General features: G+C 51.2%; 1 non-coding gene across 1 annotated transcript; it reads right to left on the bottom strand.

Moving 5' to 3' along the window:
- Window positions 1-1112: 1112 nt before the first annotated feature.
- TRNAM-CAU (transfer RNA methionine (anticodon CAU)) lies at window positions 1113-1185 on the bottom strand. The gene has a single exon. It is a non-coding gene; the product is annotated as a tRNA-Met (tRNA).
- Between the last annotated feature and the right edge of the window lie 11696 nt (window positions 1186-12881).

Raw genomic sequence — 12881 nt, 5'->3', positions numbered from 1 at the left:
ATTTAATTTAAATATCATTTTAATTTATTTTTACAAATTAACCCTGTACCCCAAAAACCCAAAACTGACCCTGAACCCTAAAAATATTTTTTTTAATTTAAATTAATTTAAATTATTAAAATATAATTAATTTTTATTTAATTACATTTAATTAATTTAATTTAAATATAATTTTATTTTATTTTTACAAATTAACCCTGTACCCCAAAAACCCCAAACTGTCCCTGAACCCTAAAAATACCCCTTTACCCAAAAACCCAAAACTGACCCTGAACCCTAAAAATACCCCTTTACCCAAAAACTGAAAACTGACCCTGAACCTAAAAATACCCCTTTACCCAAAAACTAAAAACTGACCCTGAACCCTAAAAATACCCCTTTACCCAAAAACTAAAAACTGACCCTGAACCCTAAAAATACCCCTTTACCCAAAAACTGAAAACTGACCCTGAACCCTAAAAATACCCCTTTACCCAAAAACTGAAAACTGACCCTGAACCCTAAAAATACCCCTTTACCCAAAAACTGAAAACTGACCCTGAACCCTAAAAATACCCCTTTACCCAAAAACTGAAAACTGACCCTGAACCCTAAAAATACCCCTTTACCCAAAAACTGAAAACTGACCCTGAACCCTAAAAATACCCCTTTACCCAAAAACTAAAAACTGACCCTGAACCCTAAAAATACCCCTTTACCCAAAAACTGAAAACTGACCCTGAACCCTAAAAATACCCCTTTACCCAAAAACTGAAAACTGACCCTGAACCCTAAAAATACCCCTTTACCCAAAAACTGAAAACTGACCGTGAACCCTAAAAATACCCCTTTACCCAAAAACCCAAACATATAATATTTTAAAAATAATTATATACTTACCAATACTTACGTTGTAATGGTATGCGTTGTAAAGGTACTTGCGTTGTAAAATCCTGCGTTGTAATGGTATGCGTTGTAAAAGTTTTTGCGTTGTAAAAGTTTCGTTGTAATGGTAGTTCATTGTAAAAGTTGCGTTGTAATGGTTGTTTCCCCCGTCACTTATGTGCACGAAATAATAAATACCTTATTCGTTTATGAACCAACGCACGTCTGCTGTTTCTTAAGGAAATAAATGCCCTCTCTGAGGATCGAACTCAGGACCTTCAGATTATGAGACTGACGCGCTGCCTACTGCGCTAGGAAGGCTGCACGTCTAGTCGCCCGCCCGCCCCGCAAAATACCTCGTGTCCCGATGGTCCCCGAAACCGACCACTGCTGCTCGACGGTGCACTTGCCCACTCGATCACGGCAACTTCTCCCAGCTCCGGCTCAGCCTAAGATCCACGGACATCCTGCCGAAAATCCTCTGTAGTTAAACTTCTCGGATCGCCACGCCCGCTTGGACCCGGTATCTTCTCCCGCTCCGCTACAAAGACGCGTCGTCCTGCAACCAACGAAACGAAACCCCCGCACTCCTCCGCAACCACGAGCCTGATACAGCACCTGAAATAAAAATACGAAAATGAACAGCCCCACGGTGGGGCGAGGAGCGAGCCTGGGACCCCGGGCACAAAGAGGCCGCTTCCCGCGCTCCCCAGGCTCTTAACCCTTTCGCCGCCGCGGCCCCGCCCCCTCACCCCGGAAGTGCACAACTACTTCCGGGGCGAGGGCGGGGGCAAGCGACCACGAAAGGAACGGGGTGTGGGAGGGGCCGGCCCCGCCATGCCTGCGTGGGGGCCGATTGGCCCCCCCTTCTCTTTCTCCTAGTGGGGACTGGGTGGTGCAGGAGGTACTCCTCTTCTTCCATCGTCTAGGATCCACGTCATCACGGATTTCCTTCTTCTCTGCGAGGGGGAAGTTGTGTACTTTTCGGGCTTTGTGCCCCTTCTTATCCCCCCTTGCCGCTCGCCGGCTCGTCTCTGGATTGGGGGGCCGAAGCTTGCCCTGGGACGACCAATCCTGGTCACCCCTTTTTCGCAGGCTATGTAAATAATCGTGGGGGGGAGGCTTCCCGCCTCCGGGTGGCATTTGTCCCAGGCCCCCATCGGGTCCAGCTTTGCCTTCCTGCTCCGGGTGACCACGTGTAACTCACAGAGGCACTCAGCCTGTACTCTACTGCAGGGAGTCAGAAGACTCAAATCTCGTAGAAATCTTGTGAATGTATGTAGCCAAGCAGTCCTGAATTGAACCTCAGAAAACATGGCTGAAATCAGTCAGTCAGTCAATTATCTTTATTTTGCAGTGTTTCTACTGCATATAAAGCGCACAGAGTAAAAGAAAGACATCTAAAATCAATTATATTAATAAAACAATATTACAGTAAGTTTAAAATATATTAAAAACAAATACTAGTTCCTTTAAAATTCGAATTAAATCTTGTAATATTTCCCTCCTAGGAAGCTAGAAAGATAGGTGTTATAAAGTGCTGAGTCGCGACTAATATAAATACATTCACATCTTAAGCATACTCAGGGTTCCCAAGCTCGGCAAGCTCTCCTCCATTTCATACAGGACCAAAGGAATGAAGCTAACGCAAAACATGTTTTATTCATTAAGTTCCTGTGTAATCTTGAAAAAATTGAGCAGAAACTATTAAGTGCTGTCCCAGCTGTAAAACCATCTTGTCTCTTATATTTTGATACAGAAAGCCATATACTACAGCCAGCCTCGCCACTGCAGCTTAACTCAAAATAATCATATTCATTGAATTCCTATCTTCCAAACCATTAGGAAAGCAAACAGACTTAGTCATGCCTTGAAGGAGAAAATGGAAATCTACTTCTCTGCATTCAGCGGTGGTTGGATTTATTACACAGGTTAGTGCTAGCAGCAAGTACATTATTGCAGAATTGGCACTGAGAGACCTTCTATGATGATAGAAAAGAAAGAAGATCACAATCAGACAGATTTAGATCTTTTAACATTTTTAGCTGAAGGTTTACAAAATTTGCATCAGTTACCTGATGCTAATTAGGGCCAAAATGGCGCGCCTATCTTGAGCACAATGCCAGCTTCAAGTCCATAAACAAGAGTTCTGATGGTTTCGCTGCCCGTCACCACAGCTCTGTTAAGTGAGGAATATGTTCTGCTTGACCAATTAAATAAACGTTTTTAGCAATTATTTCAGTACTTTGAATGCTCACTGTAGCATGGTATTATAGGTCTAGGTGATATGTTTCAGGTGTTTTCATATTCAATTTCATGTCTAAACCACTCCTTTGTTTTTCTGGCACTAATTAGCACTGGCTCAAACCCCCACAGACTTTCACTGATAGCATTCCTAAACTGTGTCAGCAGTAGAGCAGCAACAATGTCTTAATAGTGTGTGCACCAAGTTTATCTACTCTACACGCTTCCAGTGATCAAGTACTTGTTTCGTGGCATAAAGCGAACTGCAGCTTTTCCAGGGTTTAATCAAATCTCCTCACGAGCTAATACCATAGATATATGCTTCAAAACCTGAAAAAGTTCTCTTTCAGTTCCACCATCACATTAATCCTTCCAAAATGCACAGATTATAAAAAATAATCTATATTCCACTTTTGGGGGAATCCAATCCTTTTTCAAAGCTGTGTTTACCAATTATCTTAAGGTCCAAAATTCACCAATTTGGGTTAAATCCCAACATATCTTCATTCATGAGCGGCTGGCGGGATGCTTAACATGTGGTGGAGATCAAGAAAATCAATAGAATGAATTATTAGTTAATGAAGAGACGAGGGGCATTGGATTCTCTTAAAAGTGGTATATAGAGTCTTCGTAAAATCTGCGTGTTTTGAAAGGATAAATGTGACAGTGTAACTAAAAAATAAAGAATATTTGCAGTTGTTTAAGGATATTCTTATGGTATTAGCTCATGAGGAGATGTGATTAAGCCCTGAAGAAGCAGCAGTTCACGTTAAGCTGCGAAACAGTTATTTGCTGCACAACACCAAAGAAACCAATAATTGCACTGGATATGAACGGAAAGTGCATTGAAATACAAAATTGTTTGATGGAACCACATCAATAACAAACTAGCAACACTGAATCTTGGAAGTAGTGTTATGTAGTACTACGTGAAGATACAAACTTGCAAACTGAAAATTAAAAATGGATAACACTAATACTGTATTGAGATATTCAAAAATGAAATGTAATTGTTGTTTAATACAGTGTTCTTATGTTTTCCTTTTTCAGATTCTCCATCAATTTGCAACTTTTATTTTTACAGTGGTTCATGTAACTCAGAAGTTTGGAGTTATTCAGAAACTTTTTGCAGGTAGAGTTTCTCATCTTGATATTAATAGTGTTTTTATGCCTGTCAACGTTAAGAGTAAACTTGTGTTCATGATTTGAAAGGGAAGGGAACAACCCAAAAAGTAAAAGGGGTTTCTCTACCCAGTAAATAGTTTACCCATGGAGGAACAAACTTAGGGGTCGATTAGGATGGCGGACGGAAATGGGTACTGTCCTCCATGGTGGGGGAAATTTTACTACCGGCTGCGCCGCGGAGAAACCGCGGTTGGGATTAGGATATTCATGTCACGAAACTCCGACCGCGGCGGACGGATCACAACCAACACCGTCCGCGGTGGACGGAACACAACCAAGTCCGTCCGCGGCGGACGGAGTCCAATGAACAACCACTGCCGCGGACGGAAATGACCGCGGAAAATAAAACATGTACCGCCATACCTGAGAATACTCCGTGGCCGCAATTAGGATAAATCCGCCCGTACCACGGAACTCACAGCCATCCACGTCCGCGGCGGAAACAATGCTACGAGAACCACAGCATCAGGGCGGAAGGCCAACACGCACAACATCCCTAGCGCCTAACAAATGTATGAAAGTGCACCGCAAGTCCTAAGCAAACATACGAACATTGACAAGGCCCCCCCCCCCCAAGCACAAGCCACCATGACACGTCCCAATTATTCAATAATGCACACAAGTCAACACGCCCACCTACCACCTGACTCGCAACAACCATTGAGACACGACTACAAAAAGACACCCCCACACAACCACAATCCCTTGCACCACAGCATTGCTGCCAGCAAGAGGGCCATTCGAGACACTGCTAACTCACATAAAATCACATAGAAGACACCCACCCACCACCCTACCACACAAACACCCACCACACAAATCCTACACATCACACACCACACACCTGCACCTCCCAACTCACTCAACTCACACACTGAGCATCACACACTATGGCACCCAAAAAAAACCCCAAATTCACGGAGACAGAGTTGCGGGTAATGGTAGATGAAATTATCCGTGTGGAGCCCAACATCTTCGGGGCCCAAGTCCAGCAGACGACCGTGGCGCAAAAGAACCACATGTGGGACAGGATCGTCACTCGGGTGAATGCGTCGGGGACTGTGCCGAGGACCAAGCACGACATTCAGAGGCGGTGGCATGACCTTAAGACCAGGGTCAAGGGCATCCGAGCGAAAAACCACGCCAGAGCCAATCTTACTGGCGGTGGCACACCCCCGGAGCCCATACCCTACACCGATTGGGAGGAGAAGGTGCTGGTGATACTACACCCAGAGAGCCTAGACGGCCTTGACGAAGGAGAAGAGACTGGTGAGTACAAACCAAGCACCACGATCAGCACGACATGGTCAGGCTCAGACAACTGAGAAGAAACATCCCCCGCGCCCCAACGCATGCACGTCGGACACCAACACACTAACATGTCCATGGCTCCCAACAGGCCCCCATGTTCACGGGGAGGGTGGTGGTGGTGGTGGTGGTGGAGGGTGGGGTGTGTGAGAGGCCCAAACTACAACTCCCAACAGGCCCCCATGTGCACGGGGAGGGTGGTGGTGGTGGTGGTGGTGGAGGGTGGGGTGTGTGAGAGGCCCAAACTACAACTCCCAACAGGCCCCCATGTGCACGGGGAGGGTGGTGGTGGTGGTGGTGGTGGAGGGTGGGGTGTGTGAGAGGCCCAAACTACAACTCCCAACAGGCCCTCATGTGCACGGGGAGGGTGGTGGTGGTGGTGGTGGTGGAGGGTGGGGTGTGTGAGAGGCCCAAACTACAACTCCCAACAGGCCCCCATGTGCACGGGGAGGGTGGTGGTGGTGGTGGAGGTGGAGGGTGGGGTGTGTGAGAGGCCCAAACTACAACTCCCAACAGGCACCCATGTGCACGGGGAGGGTGGTGGTGGTGGTGGTGGTGGAGGGTGGGGTGTGTGAGAGGCCCAAACTACAACTCCCAACAGGCCCCCATGTGCACGGGGAGGGTGGTGGTGGTGGTGGTGGTGGAGGGTGGGGTGTGTGCGACAGGAAACAGAAATGTCTACAAATCAATGTAACCATGTACTGTCCACATTACTGACCAGCTCGATCTTGTCCCTCAGGTGATCGTCAACTGACTGGGGAAAGCAGTACCCGGCCGCCAGCCTCGCCTCCCACACCTACAGGACTCTCTGCTGACGACGACACAGGCAGCTCCGGGGCGGAGGATGGAGCGGGACCAAGCACGCAGCCAGGGCCATCTGGCTCACAGGGACTCCCGGGACCGACCAACGTCACATGTGTGACTCCCGCGGCACCTGTCTCTGTGATCTGCACAGTCCCCACCACCACCAGTACCACCAGTACCACCAGTACCACCAGTACCACCACTACCACCAGCACCACGACTCCTGCCGGTGCCACCCAGCATGACCCAGCGCGCAACGCTGGTCCAACGGCCCCACACACAAGCAGGGTGAGTGGGCCACAAACACAGGCAACGGGACAACTGCCAATCAGGCGAGCCACACACCGCCGGTCAGAGGAGGGACAGCTACCCGAGCCAGTGGCACAGTCCCTACAAGCTCTTGCCAGGTGCCAGGCCTCATACGACCGGTCCCAGGCAAACGCTGATCGTGTTCACCAGGACTCAGTGGACAACACCAACATCCTGCGCGAGATCTCTGGCATCCTTGGCCAGATGTTGGTGATCATGGGCCAGCAGGCAACGATGTGGAGGGAATGGGTTGGCCGGAACAACCCCCCCCCCCCTCCACCAAGTGTGTCAGCGCCACCGCCACCGTCACCTCCGCCTCCCCCGTCACCTCCGCCTCCGCCTCCACCGCCGCCACCACCACCTGAGCCCCTGGCGACGGATGTGGCCCATCACCAACCTGCCCTCCCAGCTGACTCTGTACCACCTCCGAGACGGAGGGGGCGGCCGAGGCAGGAAGTGGCTGAGAGCAGTGTTGGAGCGCCAGGCACACACTCCAAGAGGGGACGACCTTGACAATGCCACTGCCTGTGCCAGACATTCACCCTGCTAACCATCCTGTCCCACATAGACAATCATTGCCACTGGTCTGCTGGACTAGCCTGACACCCCCCAATGTGGTGTCAGCACGGACATTTCATCTGCCATTACCTTCAACTCCAACTCCCTCCCCCCCACTTACTTGTAAATATTCACCAGCACAAAAGCACAACCTGTCAATAAATTGCATTTACTCACACAATGATGTTTTGCCTCCATGTTTATTCACATGATTGCCATCAGATACAGACGTAAACAGGTACAGGGATCATAGTCGCACATGATCATGGCGCTGCGGGAGTGACCTAGAGAAAACCAGAGACAGCAAACACACGTCACTAAAGAGATTCACACACATCACAACACAATGCACAGCAACATTACACAAACGACAACCATCACACAAGCATGGGATGGGAGCACACACATCATGGACACTCCTATGTCCAAAGACATGAAGACACACATGTGCAACCATCACAAACCACACCCAGCTGATTAACCCCATATCCACACAACACCAGAAAACATACATGAGCCATTGTCAACCGCCACTAGAGGTAGATACTCACATTCAAGGGAAGTAGCGATCAATGACCTGGCGCCTCTGGTCCACACCTTCCTCCTCACCACTATCCTCATCAGTCGACATGGGTGGGATGGGAGGCCGAGGAACTCCTTCGTCTTCAGGGTCCAACAGCAGTTCAATGTTATTGCGTACTGCCAGGTTGTGGAGCATGCAGCAGGCAATCACGATCTTGCATACTTTTCCTGGTGAGTAAGGCAGGGCCCCTCCGGTCTTATCGAGGCACCGAAACCTAGACTTGAGCAGTCCAAAGGTACGTTCGATGACTCTCCGTGTCCTTCCATGTGCCTCATTGTACCGCATTTCACCCGCCGTCCTCGGATTACGTAGGGGACTGAGGAGCCAGGGCCGGTTTGGGTAAGCCGAGTCGCCTATGTAGGGGGATGACAGAGACAAACATCAGAACAAGATATGGTGGGTACCCCATGCAACACAGAGATCACAAGAGTCCCCACTGCACACTCACCAACAAGCCACGCTTGACCGGGTGGCAGATTTGCCATGAGTCGTGGGACATTGCTGGTTCGCATGATGTGGGCGTCATGTGCGGATCCAGGAAATCTTGCACACACATGGGAGATGATGTTGCTCGCCAGGCACACCACCTGCACGTTCAGCGAATGAAAGTGTTTGCGATTCCTGAACACTTGTTCGCGTGCCCGTGGTGGAATGAGCGCGATGTGCGTGCCATCAATTGAGCCCACAACGTGAGGTATGTGGCCCAGTGCATAGAAACCAGCTTTGACAGCTGGCAACTCTTCCGGACGTGGGAAATGTATGTACTCATCCTTGTACAGCATCATAGCTGTTAACACATCCCGAAGAACCGTGCTGAACATGGCCTGTGACATGCCCCCGGCACCTCCAACTGTATACTGAAATGTGCCAGTAGCGAAGAAATGTAGTACCGCCATGACCTTTGCAGTGGGTGTAAACGAGCCAGGATACGTTCTACGTGGCTGCAGATGAGGAGACAATTGAGCCACAAGCTCCAGCAACCGACGTCGATCCAGCCGGAATTTCCGAATCACCTCCTCGTCTACCATATCCTCCAGCAGAGTGTATGGGCGATGCACATTTGGAGCCCTCCTGTGTGGGAGAGAGATGTAACTTAGGTCAACTTACAAACGACGCATACGTGTACAACTCCATCACATGTGTACCTTACTGACAAAACTTCAGTCGTCACCCTAATGTATCGTAGACACATCACAGACACTCATGCAACTGCATGCACACAAACGATAAGTTTACACACGCCATGTCATCAAGCACAAATGCCACCACCAATGATGATGTGCATACGGTAATGACATGCATGGTGACAGAACGTATAAATCACATACACGGAATGCATGTGTACCACCACCACTGTAGTCACCTCGACACAACAAGAAACTGACAACAGATGCATTAATTGGCCACACAGCCGTGATGTACTGTGTAGTTGTGAAGATGTAACAACGTCTGTAGGGTCAAACCCGACGTCAACACGTACAAATGCACATCTGTTGCCCATTGTGTGCCGACCGATGTCCATTGTATGGACACACATGCTATATTGTATGACATATGACCTTTCACAATCACGCTCACATCCCTCATGACGCAACTGCACACAACACATCACGGTGCAGCGTCTGACAAGATCACATATTTGGCGCCACCATGGCGGTGCTCAACTTCCGCTACTTCCCAAAGGCCATATGCGGCCTGCGTCCCTCTTCCCATTGGCTGCATGTGCAGGGACCGTCACGGGCACACATCGGCAACCGCACGTGCAAGCTTCAGGCACGGAAGCTTCAGTTGCAACAATGTACTATCACTGGCGCCTCCATGGCGGTGCACGTACACAGCGGGGGAGGTGCAGGCCTATACACCCTGCAGATGTACTCAATGGACATGCCAGTTCATGACCCCCCTTACAGTCACCTTGCATCATCCACCGTACACCGGCCGGAGCGGCCGGCCCATGAACAACCGCCGGTCCCGGCCATGAACAACCGCCGGTCCCGGCCATGAACAACCGCCGGTCCCGGCCTTGAACAACCGCCGTGCCCGGCCATGAACAACCGCCGGTCCCGGCCATGAACAACCGCCGGTCCCGGCCATGAACAACCGCCGGTCCCGGCCTTGAACAACCGCCGTGCCCGGCCATGAACAACCGCCGGTCCCGGCCATGAACAAACGCCGGTCCCGGCCATGAACAACCGCCGGTCCCGGCCATGAACAACCACCGGTCCCGGCCATGAACAACCGCCGGTCCCGGCCATGAACAACCGACGGTCCCGGCCTTGAACAACCGCCGTGCCCGGCCATGAACAACCGCCGGTCCCGGCCATGGCGGTTGTGTTCATGGCCGGGCACGGCGGTTGTTCATGGCCGGGCACGGCGGTTGTTCATGGCCGGGACCGGCGGTTGTTTATGGCCGGGCACGGCGGTTGTTCAAGGCCGGGACCGGCGGTTGTTCATGGCCGGGACCGGCGGTTGTTCATGGCCGGGACCGGCGGTTGTTCATAGGCCGGCCGCTCCGGCCGGTGTACGGTGGATGATGCAAGGTGACTGTAAGGGGGGTCATGAACTGGCATGTCCATTGAGTACATCTGCAGGGTGTATAGGCCTGCACCTCCCCCGCTGTGTACGTGCACCGCCATGGAGGCGCCAGTGATAGTACATTGTTGCAACTGAAGCTTCCGTGCCTGAAGCTTGCACGTGCGGTTGCCGATGTGTGCCCGTGACGGTCCCTGCACATGCAGCCAATGGGAAGAGGGACGCTGGCCGCATACGGCCAATCGCAAGTAGCGGAAGCTGTGCACCGCAACAACAGGGCCAGTCATTGGCCCATTTCACGATCACGCTTCCAGGGCTGACCAATTGCTGGCGACGTATGCCACTGACACGTGCTGAGGGCCCTATATATGTGTCTTGGCCAAAATGAAACTTCCTACCCTGGGGACCAGTGCTGCCTGTGACCATCACCTCGACCTGCTGCTGCTGCTGCTGCTGAGCTGACCACCGACTGCTGCCTGTGACCATCACCTCGACCTGCTGCTGCTGCTGCTGAGCTGACCACCGACTGCTGCCTGTGACCATCACCTCGACCTGCTGCTGCTGCTGCTGAGCTGACCACCGACTGCTGCTCTAGTGCCATACTCCGTGATCTTGCCATGTCGAGTGGCAAAGAGATCCGGTCTCGACCCTTCACCGCCGCGGAGCTTGATGTCCTCGTGGACGGTGTACTCCGCAACTATGGACGCCTCTACGGCGCACCGGGACGGGTGGTAAGTGCAGTGTGGGACATGTTGGTGTGCATGAGGGGGCCAAATGATCAGGCCTATTTCTATCTTAGCTGTGTAGTGTGGGCTAGACATATGTTCCTGATTGTGCATGGCTGCTGACAGTAACGTCTTGCCCCTATGTGTGTGACAGGCCACCTGTCCACTGACTTAAACCCTTTTGTCTCCCATCATGGTAGGTCAAGCTGCACCTTCGCAAGGACCTGTGGAGGACCATAGCACGGGAAGTACGGGCATTGGGGGTGTGCAACAGACGACATACACACTGCCACAAACGCTGGGACGACATTTCCAGGCTGAGCAAGAATGTAGCGGAAGTAACACTGGGCCTGATTCCAAGGACGCCCCGTCTGGCCCGACGCTCCATGACCCCTCTCATGCACCGTATCATTGCAGTGACGCATCCTGAACTGGCCGAACGTCTGAGTGCCGATCAACAGCAAACTAGCGGTGAGCATACTGTCTGTGTAGGAAACTTGTGAGTGCTATGCATGTATTGGTGCACAGACACACTATTGAGTTCCGTGTTGCGTATGTATGCCTGTGATGGCATTTTGGTCCCATTGGGTGGTACTCATTTGACATCCAGGTCCGCCATGTTGACACGCCACTTGCTTAGTAGTTGAGTGTTAAGGCACATCCCCTAGTGGTCCATGGCCCCATGGCAGAAAATGTGAGGATGACTGGTAGGGGTGGGCCATGTGCAGGATGAGGGCTCATGAACCTTTGTCTGCTATGTGATTTGGCTATCCTGTTCCTTCTGTACGTGAGTGTGCCCATGACTCACACATCTTTTCTGTGCATTTCAGCTTTGACAGAGGACACTCAGCCACAGACGGTGGAGAGTAGCCGAGGAAATGAGTCCGGCTCAGACTTCGCACACACGCAGACTGACACGGAGGAGGCCAGCGCCGGAGAGGGGGACAGGACCGTCCCTGAGGACTCGCATGTGGAGACACCATCGTCCTCCTCGTCGGACACTCTTGGTGAGCCTGCACTGTTGTCACAGACTGGGAGTGGGCACTCATCACCTTCTGTCGGAAGACAGCACACAGGGCCCACACTTCCGCCAACTGCACCATGTATTGTTCGTGGCCGGAGGAGTAGGGGGAGCAGAGTGGCGTTCAGTGCAGGCACCGCTGCCCCTGCCACGGTGAGCCAAAATGCACTGTGTGCTGAGGCCGTTGATCTGCTGCGACAGCTGTGTGTGGGTCAGACCAATATGACAAATGCTTTCCAGGACCATGATAGGAAGTTGGGGCAGGTGGTGGCATTCATGGAAGGGATGCATGGCGATCTTGCAGGTCTACACAGGACAGTGCAGTCATTGGCAAGCAGTGTGTCGTCTGCAATAGTACAGTCGAATGAACAGGGTGCTACTTCTGTTTCCCCATCTACACCGCTGGATGTCTCAGGGGGTAGTGATTATTCAGAGCAGGACTCAAATACAGGTTATTGCACTAGAAGCAGCGTCAGACAGCACGTCAGGGCACGCAGGGCACAGACCCCATCCCCTAGATCAGCTAAATCTGTTCACGTAGACGACGTCAGATGCACTGGAGTACACACACAGGATCCACAAGTGTTGTTGGGGGACATGCCTTCCGGAGCTACACAGGCATTCAACACGAAAGGTACTCCGAAGGCAAGGGATACTCACATGTCCATGGACTGTTCCTTGGACAAGGCCAGTCAGAAGACAAAGGCACCTACTAAGAGCAGGGAGACTCCCAAGAGCAGGCCCACAG

The sequence above is a fragment of the Lissotriton helveticus genome, chromosome 6 (assembly GCF_964261635.1).
Source record: "Lissotriton helveticus chromosome 6, aLisHel1.1, whole genome shotgun sequence".
NCBI classification, from domain to species: Eukaryota; Metazoa; Chordata; class Amphibia; order Caudata; family Salamandridae; genus Lissotriton; species Lissotriton helveticus.
Note: the sequence above shows the minus strand (reverse complement) of the source record. Positions and strands in the feature narration are given on the sequence as shown.